We start from the raw sequence: 15,711 nt of genomic DNA, 5'->3' as shown, positions 1-15,711 counted from the left end.
GCGCAAGATTGTGACCACCTTGCAATTATGGCTACACCAAACTCCTCCATCATCGACTCATTTTCCATGACGATGGATGGCTTCATTCAGACTCTCAACCTCTAGACCCACGATTGAGCAACTCCATCCTACCAATCCCTAAATGAGCCTAGGTTTCCAAAGCTCCCTAAATGACCCACATTTGAGCAACTCCCTAAATGAGCCTAGCTCTCCAAAGCTCCAAGGTTTCCAACTCAAAAGCCGTGTAAGCTTCACCATGCTTAGCCAATGTGTAAAGCCAACTTGCATGGGCTAAAATGGAAAAAGATTCCATTCCATTTCTCTTTTCCTTTGGGTTCAAAGCTCCTTTGTGTGTGTGTGTGCGTGCGTGCGTGCGTGTGTGTGTGAAAAACTTCACTAAAAAAAAAGTGTGTGTGTGACAAACTCGCAAAAGTTCAACACCACTATCTTTCAATAATACGAATTTCCAATATGGCAATTTCCAAGGCACATATTTATACATTGGATTGCTTCCAAAGCGTAACATTTCCTTCTTCCTCGGAGTCTACATCAACAATAAAGTGTGGCCACTACCTTTTGGGCTATTGCGAGCTGGAAAGAATGAGATGAAAACGAGGATATGGAAAAGCAAGGCGAGTTTTGTGTGTGTGCATGCGTGCATTTGACCATTCAAAAAATATTTCCTATTAGCTTCTAATGGCATCTTCAAACTTCCTAAAATCTTGGATTATTGCTTGAATGTGCGATCAAGAGTGATATTCCTTGATGTGTATAAAGAACCAAGATAAATTTGAATACAACAAAATTTGATATTTGGATTGTGCATCATGCCAATTGAGAGAGAGAGAGAGAGAGAGAGAGAGCTGAAATGTTTCATTGATATTAAACATTGTTAAATTTAGCTTTGGTCAACCATTTGAGTACTTTGCTCACTTGCTTATGTCAATTTTCCACGTGGTCTGCCTAGCAATCACTAAGTAGAGCAACTTGACAGTGAGATGGCTATATTGAAGAGAAACTATATCAAGAGTTTTGTCATAAGCTGATTTTTTTATAATAGATTCCATGGGACTTGGATGGGTTTGTAGTGCATCTGAAATTATTTCAAGACTTTTGGGATGTAAAGTTTTCCTAGGTCAACATAATGTCACATTCATTCCTTTTTATTCTTTATTTCGAGAGATTCGTGAGATCCTCCCATGTCCTTCATATCAAACTTAGATGTGAGGACCATCCTTAGAGGCACAAAAAAGGTGCAAAGGGGCAAATACTTGGGGGGTGCACTATTAAGAAACCTTAGATATGCCCTACATCCAAGGCTAGCAATATTGTGTATTGAGAGAAAGCTATCGTATGTTACCTAGGGATTACATGTTTATGTAATCATGCAACTTTTTGCATGACTTATGATGACAAAACCTTGTCAGTCTTAGATAAATGGGAAACATGCTATTTGTGACTTGTACTTTGCCATTTATCATTAGTATGAGAAAAATGTACTATCAATAAACAAGTAAATACTGCCAAGAATAGCTCTAGTACCAACATTAAACTTAATAGTAATGGCTACTTAATTTCGGTGCATATTTAATTGGTAGTACTATAACACTTCAACTATATAAGGATGTTATCAATTCATTACAAAGTGCTTTTAATTTGAGAGGTAAAATCTCCTCTCCTATCTTAAGCCCATGCCAGGGCCTAGCTTATAGAGTAGTCCCTAGCCCTTGGGCTCGCAAGGCATTAGAGCCAACTGGGACTACTCTTAAGGTGAAGGTACTTGGGCTCTCTCAAAGAGAGAGGTGGTTTTTGTCAGTTTTTTTATTTATATGCATGTCATTTTTTCCTTTACATGCATGTAGTCCAACTCTCAAAACAAAAACATGATGCCATTTGTATCATATTGCATGCTTGTGTTGCAACTGATATAAATGTTGTATCATGTTGCATGCTTGCAATCCGGCTCTCAAAACATAACGAAACGAAACATGCATGCAATCTATATCATGTTGCATGCATGCATTCAACATGATGTTGAATGCATGCCTGCAATGTGATGTTGAATTCATTGCATCTTACATTTGTAAGCATTAAAATTTTCTTGTACATCCATCATATCATGTATCATCATCATGTTACATGTACTTGAATTGTACATGATCCATGCATTGATATTAAATTTATCCATGTGCTTGAATTTATGCATGTAGAATACATTGCTTGAACCCGCCTCTACCTTCACACAACACCATTCAAAATGTTAGGAGATGAGTCACATACCTATGACAGAGCTAGAAGAGCAGGGAAGAGACCTTTTATACGAGAGGAGGCTCAAGAAGAAGAGAAACTTGCCCGTGAAATCTGTTCACATCTTGAGCTGTGTGGGTGTCGGCGGTGACTCAGGTGTTGTGGGGATGTTGAAGAGATGCCGATTGAGCCTCCACTCCAAGCTACTCCTTGTGAGAGCAATGAAAGGCACGAGCTGTCCGCAAGTGTCACTCAAGCGGCCTCTGGATTGTTGCAATGTGTTTCCACGAGAGAAAGAGGGAAGGGGGAGAGGGGAGAAGAGAGGGGAGAAGGGAGGGAGAAGGGAAGAGGAGAGTGAAGGGGGATGGAGTGGCAAACACAAGGGCACTACAATGGAAACAAGGGATACAATTTGTTCTGTCAGATTGTGTAAGCGATCATCGATGGGGCGAGTGTGGGCGAAGAGTCATAGAGGAGTAAGAGGAGGAGGTGGTTGAAGTGGACCGCTGCTACGACGTTTTGATCGAGAACTGAGCCGTACGTGTCATTAAATGACTGGAGGCGGAAGAAAAATCCCTCCTAAGTCATCTCTTTGGGGAAGTTGTACTTTGGAAAGTTGTACAACATATTGGGGTCCTTTTGTTGGAGTTCTCTGAATTCATCATCCTTCCATGGGCATATACAGGGGGTGGATTTGGCGATCGACGTGGGCACTATGGTAGTATTGCCAAAATTTCTCTAGCTTCAAGAAGGGGAGGCACCATCGTGGCTGTAGACCGGCATCTGCACTGATTGTTGGGACTGGAGCATCGCGGGCAAGGTTGTATCCTCCTCTTGTGCACTTTGGATGCATGCATCGCCAGTCCTCGTTGAAGGATTGGGTGATGAATTGTGTGAGGGGGCGCACATCTAGGATTTTTTATAGATGGAGGTGGGAGCCCTCGAGTTGGCGCTTCCAATGATGCATAAGCGCACTGTCTGGTAGCTCTTGAAATGACTGCAAGTCGGGGCACCATTGGACATCTTCAGGGGGGAGGTAGGAGTTGGCAGAGCCTCGTCATTTGCAATGGGCATGGGTTCCGGCTTTGATGTGCTTGTTGGCGTTGTCTCTTCGGTTGCCTGGACAAAATTGGTTGCTTTGAGCAGCATGTTGAAGGCCTCGTCAGGAAGGTCAATCGAAGCTGTAGAGGAGATGGACAGGGAGGTCTAGTGCTGTGCGGTGGTGGTGTCAGAGGCAATAGAAGGCTACTCGGGCAGTGTTGTCCGAGGGAGGTGAGGTTGGGTGGCTTGTTGGGTGGGTCGGGTGGGATCCAAAGGAGGTGGCGGTGGAATTTCGGCAGGAGGGGCGGTAGAATTAAAGAGGGCGATGGCTTCTTGGCCTTCTTCCTCGGTGAATTCCTTGGGGTATGCTACATTAATTATTTCAAAATTGCTCACCAAGGACTCAAGTGAGTCTTGGAGATCTTGTAGCACCCTATTGAAGAGGATTATTATGCCAAGGGGGTTGTAGGTGGTGGACTGGAATGCTGCAAGGTGCCGTTGAGATTGGATTGCGGAGGCTCAGCCATAGGTCTGCATCCAACTAATGTCTGCTTGCAAACTTTTGGGGGTGCATACCCATGGCGTGAGTTCCTCGGGCTTTGCGATTTGCATCACTTCATCGTCCATTGGATAATTAAGGGACTCCGTGATGATGCAGCACGAGGCCTAGAAATTGAGAAGGATAGGATGGGTGGCTAGAGTCTAGAGGTCAGTGGGGTGGAGGAGAGAGAGAGAAGTGGGTTGGAGATCTAACAAAAAATATGACATGGCTAGGATGGGGCGGTAGTGGTTGGGGTTACAGCGAAGGATGGTTTGGAGGGCGTTAGGAGGAAGTGGAGCTGTGAGGTCTAGGTGGAAGATGAGGTTTTATGCATGGAGTGCATCAAAGTGCATTTGGAGTGTTTGGGGGACGGTGCGTGGTGCGAGTGTGTATGTGGTGAACTGTGCGGAGACCTTCTTGTACATCCGAAACTCCTATTGCTCCCGGTCTTCCAAACCTGACTCTTCTAATTGGCCAAGGGCGCACTGTCGTTCGTTCTCTTCTTGGAGGGACATAGTAAGTGCCCGTTCTTGTGCCAGGAGATCTTGTAGAGATTGGTTCTATCATTCCTAGTGCTCTTGTGTTCTAGCGTATTGCGCCTCTGCCTGCGCCTTTTGCTCCAATGTGGTTCACAGGCCAGATTCCACCTTGTTGACCTGGTCCATGAGATTTTGGACCAAGGATTCACTTGTGGGGTGAGTTCATCTTTGAGCTTCGTTAGGGCCAGCTTGAGCTCTTCAGCTTTTGCACGGTACTCCTCTGCTCTGTCTAAGGTTGCTTGACCCGTGGCTTGGGCGGCAACCATTATGGTGTGACTGTCGTGCACAGAGAGTTGTGCTTGAAGGAGGAGGCCTGTTCCTGCCTCCTTTGCAAAATTGTGCGTGTGACCTGTGAAAGCTGTGCCATAGCTTCAAATAGGTGGTGTTCTATCAAGTTCGCACTCAATAGTTGCTCGAACGACATGGCTATAGCCACCTGGTGCCCTATATTAGGGCGTGCTGCAAAACTGTAGAGCCTTTGCTAGGCTTGCCCATGGAGAGGAGGAGGTGCCGATGGCGAAGGATGCGGTCTCCTGGACTGTTGTGGAGACCAAGACATAGGGCACAGTGAGAGTAGCCGGCATGGCTTTGATTCTTGGATGGAGGCCGATGGTGATTGTTTTGTCGCCTAGGAGATCTTCAATTAGTATGGGCTCCTGCTGAACCCGTTTACCCCTATCCTGAGGTTTCGCCTATTGGAGTCGCTGTTGTCGACTCATGAAGTCTTGCATCTGGTGGTCCTCGTATTGTGCGAGCAGTTGGCTTGGGTCCGGTTGCACATGGCTGATTAGAGTGGCACTGGGCATTGTCCTTGCTCGCTTGGGCTTGACCTCTGTCTCTTCTAGCTCTGTCTGTGATGGCCCTATGGCTGATTTTTCAGCCAACCCATAGCTGCTGGTGGATGCTGCTGCCGCAAGTAGTAAAGAATTGGCATGTAGAGCATTGGGTTGCCGATTACTTCCCCGTGCGTCTTTAGGTCATCCCTAATCTGGCTGCAGAAATAGTCTACCCAATTTGTAACCTAGGGCTCCACCAAGCGCAGCAAGATATTGTGCACGACGAACTGATGGTGGTCCATGTGCTTTACTTGTGTTAGCCATTGCAAGGCTCTTGCCGGTCTTTCCACCTCGGGCTTGTGAATGGCAGCGAAGTGGATTCGGCCCTTGCTCTTCTGTCGGTCATAGTGGCAGACCTTGCTGAGGGCCTCGAGTTTCTTCTTTATGGAGTGCTTTTCGCCAATAACCAGCAGACCAAAGGCGGCATGTACCACATCCTGATTGATTTGGTAGTGGTGAGGAGTGCCTGTTGCATCTCGCAGGACACCAACGATGGTGTTGCTATTGTACACCTGGAGGAACTCTACCAAAAGTTTCATGTCTAGGTGGCATGGGAGGCGGTTTGCCACTCTGCTCAGGCCAGCAACTCTGAGTGCATCCTGCACCTATGGCTCCTTAAGTGCTGCATAGGCTGCCACTGTATGGTAATGGAGGGTGTCATTGTGACCCTCGTAGGTGAAGCGCGAGTGCACGACGCACGCATCCAATTCTTGGAGCCAGGCTTCTCCAAGTGGTGAGTGCGATTGGGAGCACACAGCCTTGTATTTGCCTTCTGTGGGAGCCGAGGTGCGGTATCTTGATCTTGAGGGGGGCATATCAGCTGCTGTTGCTGTTGTACCCTCCTGGGTGGCATGTCTGTTCGACACTTCTTCCTCCCCTTACAAATCTTCTATGGGGAATTTGAAAGGCATAAGGATTGTGGCAGAAGGCGTGCTTTGAGAATTTGAGGGGCCAGTGGCCTATGGAACAGGGCGGGGGCGAAGTCCCAACTCAGTTTCAAATTCAAAGAATTCATTTTCGGGATCCACAGGGAAGAGTGATGGCAATTGAGTGATGAGGGAGTCGATGGACGAGGAAGAGTGGGAGGGCATAAACAGGCTATTCTGGATGGCAGTGGAAGAGGGCGGCAAGCTATGAGAATTGTGAGGAAATTTGGCAAGAGTTTGGGGGAAACTGCTATGGTGATGACCCAGTGGGATAAGGCCTGTTTATATAGATTCTGCATCCCCACCGCCGGCGAGGTAAGTCAATGGCGACAGTCAGTGGGGTACCATTTTGAGGACGGTCGGTGTGATGAAAAGGGCCACGATCGGCGTGATCCTTGATGGCACCGCCCGATGGGATACGGGACAACGATCGGCGTGATTCGACAATGACGACGGTCAGTGTGATACGGGATCGCAACGGTCAATGTGATACTACTATAACAGCAACCAGTGGGATACTGTCTGTGTAGAGAAGTAAAAGAGGGGGAGTGTGAAGGAGTGGGAAGGTGAGTGGGAGAGGGGACAAGTGGAGTGCATTTGTGTGGTGTGGGAGTGATTGTGAGGCTAGCATGCAAGATGGTGAAAAAATGCAAAAATGGACGTAGTGACCCTAATCACCTAGTGCTGACCATGATGGATGTGTGTGTGTGTGTTTGGCAGTGACTTGTGGGCTACAGGTGCATCGAGTGAGATGTCTATCGTATTGACTCACCTAGACCTAGACTTTATGATTATGAGGAATGCGGTGTGGACAGATGCTGTGCTGCCACATAGTGTGTTAAAAGCCATGTAGAGTAAGTAGAGTAAGTGTCCAGCTTGTGTTTTACCTTGGACACCAAAGGCACATTAGCGTTAGGCCTAGTTGTTGCAACGTGGTCCGTTTTCATGGGGAAGTGGGTTCTTGTGTGACCGCCCTTGGCGCAGACCCTTGCTTTCATGAGTAGGTCGGTACCGTCGGAGATGGTACGATCGCAATTACTTTCCAGGGTTTGCTTTCGAAATTGGAGGGAGAACTATTCGTGGGGTGGTAATAGAGCATATTCGGGACTTTGAAGCTAGTTTGCTACGTTCGGTTCATCGGTAGGTTCTTGTGGTGCTACATCTCGGGTCGACACAGGTTCTTGTGTTGATGCCTTCGGAACCTCGCGGCTTGTACCATCATCTTCGGGACCCAGGCGACGACCTTACCTCGGCCTCCCAAGTGTTTGGTGGGGACACAGTTGTTGGGGGGTTGGAGCAGTGGAGGAGGTGGATTGGAGCTTGAAGCTCAAGGCGTGATCTAGCGGTGTGTTCTCCTTCTTGGAATGGATGGTTTCGGAAGAGACGTTTCCGTGGTGATTGGGGTCTTCTGTGCTGCCTGGACTTCCTTTGGGTGTTGGGTCCAATTGAAGTGGCATTAGGCATAGAGGATAGCCACTCATACTTGCTAACGAATTTCCTGAGTGGAGGATGTTAGTGGCAGTGAAATGGGCAATGGTACCGGTTTACCACTGCGGTTGGCTTTCTTCTCCTTTTAGGGTTCGAGGCGGACGGGGCTTTTGGTCCGCCCTCTTGTGTAGCTTTGTTGTTGTGGACCAGCGAGGGTGGAACTGAGGGAGTAGGACTCGGTCCACACAGCGAGACTATCGCTGTTCTTCCACCATTTGTAAGTGAAGCGGTCTGGGTGTGCCATTTGATTTGACAGTTCACGGTGTAACCAGGTTCTTCCCAAGATAATCTGATCATCAGTTGCTTCTATGGGAAGAACATAAAATCGTATTTCCACTACCTGGTGAACAACTGTTAGACTTAAATTCACAAAACCCAAGGTTTGTATGAGTTGGCCATTTATAGCTCTTATTGAAGCGACGATGAGGGTTAGGGGTACCTGTAGCTTTTCCCATACCTCGTGGGAGATGAAGTTGTGGCTCGCTCCTAGATCTATGAGTGCTTTGATGCGCATGTGCGGAACCCACAGTTGAACAAGCAACCTAACTGGTTCTACTATTAGCTCATCTATTAGTTCCACCTATTCAATCGTTGCCTTGAGTAGTGTCAATTGCTTACGCTGCCGGAGCTTAGCATTACGGGCTCTGGCTTCCTCGATGGCCTGAAGTTTCATCCTGGCCACCTCGGCCTTGAGTTCTTTTTCTCTATAAGCCATTTGCCCTAGGGTAGCATGGCATTGACTTCCTATGTATGATCATAAACTCACTAGTCATGATTGCTATCGTTTCATTCATATAAGAATCTGGCGGTGAATCTCTCATCGGCCTTCACAGTGGCTCTCCCTTCTATCCACTTGGTGAAGTAATCGGTGGCCAGGATGATGTATCTAGCCCCAGTTCCCTTAGTTGATGGGCTTATGGGTCCAATAAAATCGATGCCCCATTTCTCGAAGGGTTGATCAGTTAGGATTCTGGTCAAGGGCATCATGTCCGCCTTGTGTGGGATTTGGATACGCTGGCAGGGGTCGCATCGTTTGATGAATTTGGTCGCATCTCCGAAGAGAGTCGGCCACCAAAGACCAGCTTGCAACACCTTACGTGTTGTAACATCAGCGGAAAAATGACCTCCTATGATTCCCAAGTGGGCTTCTTCAAGCACATCGATGTATTCATAATCGCACACACATCTTCACAGGATGCTAGTGGCAGTGTTAACTTTTTTCAAATCCACGCATACTCTAATTTTTCCATTTTTCTTTGGGACTATCACGATGGGTGATACCCAGTCCGTATGCTCAATCTCACAGATGAATCCCAAATCTATGAGTTTCTAGATTTCCTCCCTCACTCTGAGTGCCTATTTGGGATTCATAGGGTAGGGGCGCTTACGTATCGGCTTGGCATCATCTAACATGGGGATTGTGTGTTGCACTACTTGGCAGGCACCCGTTTCATGTCGGTGTACTTCCAGACCATGCAGTCCTTGTACTCTTGTAGGAGAGCTATTAAGGCATTCTCCTCGTTGGGGGTGAGATCATTGACGACGAATATGGATTGGGGGTCCTGCCCTTCCAAGGCTAGGTTCACCTCCTTGACCGGGGTTGGCCTGTCGTACCCTTGGGAGCATCCATCTTCCTGAGACCTTTTCGCTTGTTGGTATAAGACCTTGCGATCCGGCCTTGTAATGAGCTGGTACCTACCATAGGTCCTCTTTTTCCTCAATCACCTCCTTTATTTCTACCGAAGCAGCGGTCCTTTTGGCCTTAGCCATTGGCCTTAGCCAAGCTTTTGGATACATGGAGTTTCGGACCTAAAGGGGGCTCTTCCATTGTGCTTATAGAGCTGACGGGGGAGGTTATCTTACTCACCCTAGCTCCCCAATTAGAGGAGAACTCATGGTGAGTGTTGCCCACGTCTGATAGCCAGTGGAGGTTGGATTTTACCCTTACAGTTCCCTTGCTAACCTCTCGAGGATTGAGCATGTGAAACATTTTTAGGGGAACCACCAGGGTCCAGACCCTCGAGCTTTGGGGTGGTGATCTAAAACCCTATCCTCTCTAAGACATATTTATTGGCTAAGATGTGCATCCAATTTTGAGAGAACTCTGGCTTAGGAAGAGGTGCATACCAGAATTCATCCGACTCCTTTTCATCCTCTTCCCTATCATAGGGTTGGAATAGCTTCACGGAGGTGGTTCGGGCGATGGTGTCAGATTCTATGGCAAAGAGGTGTCCCAACAATGGGTGGGCCTTGTAGGTGTGCAAGTCCACTCGCATGATTTTCTCCTCATGCCGCAAGTAGATGTTATCCATACGCAAGTCATGCACGAGCTCGGACATTTGTAAGAAGGGCTTGCCTAGGATAGCTTCATATCCTGACTGCTGAGAGTGAAGTACATGACTACGAACTTGACGGGGTACATGAATCCAAATACCTTAATGTTTATGCCCATAAGTACTCCTAAGGGCTCGGAAGTTCCCCCATCGGCTAACTTTACTACTACCAGATGGGTTTGCTCGAGTGTGGGTTTTCCCCACTTCACCCAGCATTCCTTGGTACAGACACTCACTCCTGCTCCCTTATCCAAAATGGCATCAACCTTTTGGTGTTGATAGATTATGGGGATAGCGGCGTTCGTGTCATCGCCCTCGAAGTACTGGCCTAGCTTGTTGATGGGAACCTTGGGTAGAATTTGCTTCTTTTCCGACGACGATTGGTTGGGCTTAGGGCTGGTAGGGTTTGGGGGCAAGAGCGGCCTATTCATCCAATTGGATAGATCGTGCCATAGGATGGTATTTCCCCTTACCAAGGATGCGATCGGCATTTTTATCTCTGTCGATAGAAAGGCAACCAACCCGACACTGTCACAGGGTGGTTCTTGTGAAGCCTCTCCTTCTATGGATAATAGGTCCTTTAAGCCTTATAGATCTCCTTTCTCTTGCAGGTTTTGCAACATTGGGTCTTCTTGAAACATTTTTTGCATCATATCCAGAGCCTCGGATGAGGTGTTCTTCTTCCTCCACTCTTTTTGGCACCTTGAGCGATTTTGCCCCTTGATGGCCAACAGGTGGGCTGGATGAATAGTATCTGCCCCCCTACTTCCCTTGAGTCAATGTTTGAACTTCTCTTAGCATTCCCGTACCAAGTTCTAGGCATCTTTTACGGATTGCTTTTCTAAGATTGGGTCAGGAGGGCAAGGGTGCTAGGACTTGGGCCTGCTGCACTGGATTGTTTACCTCTGGACTCATTCGTACCTCGGGGTCACCCTCGGTGGAAGCATGTTTGGAAGTAGAGGAGGTGGAAAGAGTAGCTATCTCCTCATCAAAACCGCCCTGGATAAGCACCTGTTTAGGGCCGTCACCTACCCTTATGGCCTTCTTGGATCGGTTTAAGGGATGTTGAGGGATCTCGGGGCCTAGTGATAGGGACCCTTTATCCTTCCTTGCCATCTTCCTCATTGCCTTGCCTAATGCCTTAGCCTGCATCCTTGTGATGACTTGTAGGGGCAGTACGGCCACCTGGCCTTGTTTGATGCTAAGAAGATTAAGGCTAGTGCTCTTTGGCGAGATGACTGGGGTTGTCGGTCTCCTTGCAGGATAGTCCTAGAATAGATGCTCGGTCCCACACCCTGCACAAAAGGGTGTGGAGTTGGTCGTGGGTGGAGCGATGAGGGCACGGTCCCTATAGGGACAATACTTTAAGAAATGTGGCCCCCTGGCATTTGAAGAAGGACACTAGAGGGTTTGAAGTACCTCGGTATGGGCATTCAATTGCTCTATGGGGACCCTGGCAGGTGTAACATTGGAATGGGGGCCTTCGAGCGATTGAGTTTAGGTCCCTAGCCCTTGAGTTCACGGGAACAGTCTGGAATACGGGGACCTACTAATCCTTTGGCGGGAGGTAGTGGATCAAGGTGCCACTTCCCTCCTCATAGGGGTAGTAATCGTGAGGTCCGTGATTTGGATCCGTCTCCTCCCAGTCATTGGGCAGTTCCTCTACCAACACTTGATTGACTAGAGTTATACGAGGTAGTGGGGGTTGCGGGCCCAATATGGGTGGTGGTAACGGAGCTCTGTACTAGCTTGAACTAAACACAGGACCACCCTGTGTGTTTAAGGGGTTAGGAGGAGGGGTCTTATTTGATACATAGGTTGGGGAAGGGACCTCAAAAATCAACATTGGGAGGTATCGTGGTTTCCCCACCTATGGCATTGTGCACAGTAGAGTGCCAACCTTGCCCTTCGCCATGGATATTCATTGGAGGGGTGGTTGCCATTGCATACCCCACACTAGGCATTGTCTCTCCGTGGAAACAAGTGGGGGTTGCTCGGCGCCTCCTTGGAGGTTCCTGTCCTCCACTGCTAGCCTAGCTGATCCAGCCAATTGGAGGCCAGCTCACATATATACAAGCCCTTGGGCTCGTTGGTCTCCTTCTTAATCGTTTCTACACTCAAAGACCTGAATGATGGAGCTTTTTCTGAGGGAGTCGGGGTTTTATCCAAATTTGCCTTGTCCATCATGTTGTCACATATGTAGATGGCCACCTTGCTGCATAGATTGAAGGAGGTAGGATTCATCACCATTAGGTGGTCGTGCAACTTCGGGTCTACCAATCTGATGAGGAAGCAGGGCAACAGTCATTCATCGCTCATTCGTTCATATGGTTCACAGCGAGCATTGAGGTGCTTGATCCTAGCAATGCAATCCCTTAATGATTCCTTATTGTTCTGCTTTACTCCATACAATTGATTAATCGGGCTCCATTTATGGCCATCGGGGGCGAACCCCACAATGAAGGCCTTTCTCAATGTCTCCTAGTTGATTTTCTCTTCTGGGGTGAGAGCCCTATACCATTGGCCTGCTTTGCCATCCAAGTTGAGACCAAATGCATGAGCCATTTCTAGGTCCCCGGGAGCACCAAAAGCTTCGCAAATTTTCTCAAATCGCTCCACGTGGGAGACCAGGTCTCCCTCTCCAAGGAACTTGGTCATTAAATTAGAGATTGCTATGGGTCGGCTCCTTGAGGGATTCGCAATCCCTGCGAGAAACACTGGGGTGGGTGGAGGTGGTGTGGCCCCCCTTCCTAGGGCATTCACCAAGATGCGCATTGCCTCATCAGCTAACACTGTTTGAGCGACTGGCGAGAGTGGTGTTGCTGTGGGCCTAGCGAGACACACGGTTGGCCTTAAGCCTGGCCCTGGCGATGGTATCCATGTAGTTGCTGGTACTGGCATTGGAACGGATGTGCCAAGGCCTTCATTCATTGGTGCAACAGATATAGATGGGAAGGGACGTACTCTCGGAGGAGGTATGTCCTGGGGCATGGGAACGTTGGTTCCATGCAATGGCCGATAAGGTGGGAACTGTGGTGCCCCATAGCTGATGAAGGTTGGTGGCACCTGGGTTGTTGGGGGTTCATAAGGTGCCTCTCCTTGGAGGTTCCTTGCATCCCCTCGACTGGGATCTTGCCCTCAGAATTCGCTCATCCATGGATCTTCATCATCCATGTGCTCCCATTGGGCAGGTCTTGCATAGGTGGAGGGGGGTCCTGGGTCTGCAAAGGTGGTTTCTGTCTCGGTCTATGGTTTAGGAGCTGGATGTTGTTGACCTTCCCTTCCTGCCGACATGCCGACGAAGGGGTTCTCCATGTGTGTCGACTGCCACCATGCCATTGAACAAATGGATTGTGAGTTTGTGGACCATGGCACTAATGCCATCATTTGAGCTTGTAGAGAACGGAACTGATGCCAATCTCTATGTGAGTATGTCTAGAATAGCATTGGTGCCATGCATCACATGGATTGCACAATATGGCATTGGTGCCACTCTCCAGATGTCAAGGTTGTTACAAATCATGGTTGGAGAAAAGCACTGGTGCCATTGTCAATATCATATGATTATGTGGATCATGGAGCAGTGCCAATGATCTTGTGATTTGTGATTTGCCAACAATCATATGTTTCCAATGATCTCAAAGGTCTAACAAGGTCTTAAAATCAGGCTAGCTCGTCAAAACTTTAGCCATATAATGATTAATCTCATGGATTGCACACAATGGTTCTAGTCCCATTCCCTAGACGTTAATGTTGTCACAGATGATGGTTAGAGAATGGCACTAGTGGCATTATCCACCACACCATATGATTATGATATTGAGACTGACACTTGTGCCATTAATCACAAGGATTGAGGAGAATGGCACCAATGCCATTCTCCATTCTCTATGTATGAATGACATCGGTGCAATTATTCAAATATTCATATGATGTTGTGGAGAATGGAACCAATGCCATTCTCCAAACTTCAACTCATATAGAATTCAAATGATTCCATGTATGTCAAATTGTCAGAGAAGGGCACTAGTGCCATTGTCCACAACACCATGGCACCTATGCCATTAATCACAAGGATTGAGGAGAATGGCACCAGTGCCATTCTCCATTCTCCAAATGATGACTGGTATTGGATTGAGAAGAATGACACACATAGATTGAGGATAATGACACACATGGATTGAGGAGAATGAACCAGTGCCATTCTCGATTTTCCATGTGATGAATGGCATTGGATTGAGGAGAATGACACTAGTGCCAATGTCCATTCTCCATGTGATGAATGGCATTGGATTTAGGATAATGACACACATAGATTGAGGAGAGTGGCACCAATGCGAATCTCCATTCTCCATTCGATGATGGCATTGATGCCATTCTCCAAATATTCATATATTGTTCTCTTTGTCTCTCTCTCTCTCTCTCTCTATCTCTCTCTCTCTCAATTGGTCAAAGACTTATCCATATGGTGATAACCTATGAAGAGTTTTATGGCCAAATCTTTTGCATATGGTGGAAATCAATTGCAAGAGGTCAGAGGATTGAGACATGGTGGCAAATGGTCAAATCTATAATGCCATATGTTGGCCCTAAGGTCTAAAAAGGTCTAAAAATCAGGCTAGATGGTCAAAACTTTAGCCATATAGTGATCAATCTCGTGGATTACACAATGTTCCTGGTCCCATTCCCTAGATGTCAATGTTGTCACTGATGATGGTTAGAGAATGGCACTAGTGCCATTGTCCACCACACCATATGAGTATAATATTTGAGACTGACAGCTATGCCATTAATCACAAGGATTGAGGATAATGGCACACGTGCCATTCTACATGTATAAATGGAATTGGTGCTATTCTTCAAATATTTATATGATGTTGTGGTGGAGAATGGCACCGGTGCCATTCTCCAAACTTCAACTCATATAGAATTCAAATGATTCTCTGTATGTTAATGTTGTCATAGATGATGGTTAGAGAATGGCATTGGTGCCATTGTCCACAACACCATATGATTATATTGCCTTGACACCTATGCCATTAATAACAAGGATTGAGGAGAATGTGCCATTCTCCATTCTCCATGTGATGAATGGCATTGGATTGAGGAGAATGGATTGAGGAGAATGACACTAGTGCCATTCTCCATGTCATGAGTGGCATTGGATTAAGGAGAATGACACCAGTGCCATTCTCCCTTCTCCATGTGATAAATGGCATTGGATTGAGGAGAATGACTCACATGAATTGAAGAGAATGGCACCAATGCCATTATCCATTCTCCATTCTCCATTTGATGAATGGAATTGGTGCCATTCTCCAAATATTCATATAATGCTCTCTCTCTCTCTCTTGTGAGATTGATAGGTTATAGTTAAATGTAATGTTGGTAAAAGAAAAGTAAAGGTCATACCAGGATATGTGTCCGTGATTTCTTTGAGTAATCTTGTGAACCAGGAAGATCATTCATGTCATCGTCTGCATCACCTTCATCTTTATATAGGGAGCCATCAAGATCTTCCATGTCATCATCTCCAATCCTCTTATATTCCACCTCTTTCTCGTAGCTGACAGTTAGATTAGCATGCAAGTGGAAGTGTGCCATGCAAGCCTTTCTTTCAATAATATTAGTAGAATATCCTTTTCTGAGAATATCTTCAAAAAGATGTTCCATCCGTAATAGGGTGACCTCCTAATTAGGCGGTTGCAAGTATTCCAACATAGTAATAAAAAGACTTCCACTTTTTGGAGGACATTCATA

Source organism: Dipteris shenzhenensis, chromosome 6, assembly GCF_047967505.1.
Source record: "Dipteris shenzhenensis isolate YYH24624 ecotype China chromosome 6, Dip_SZ_1.0, whole genome shotgun sequence".
Classification (NCBI taxonomy): domain Eukaryota; kingdom Viridiplantae; phylum Streptophyta; class Polypodiopsida; order Gleicheniales; family Dipteridaceae; genus Dipteris; species Dipteris shenzhenensis.
This window is presented reverse-complemented; position numbering follows the sequence as displayed.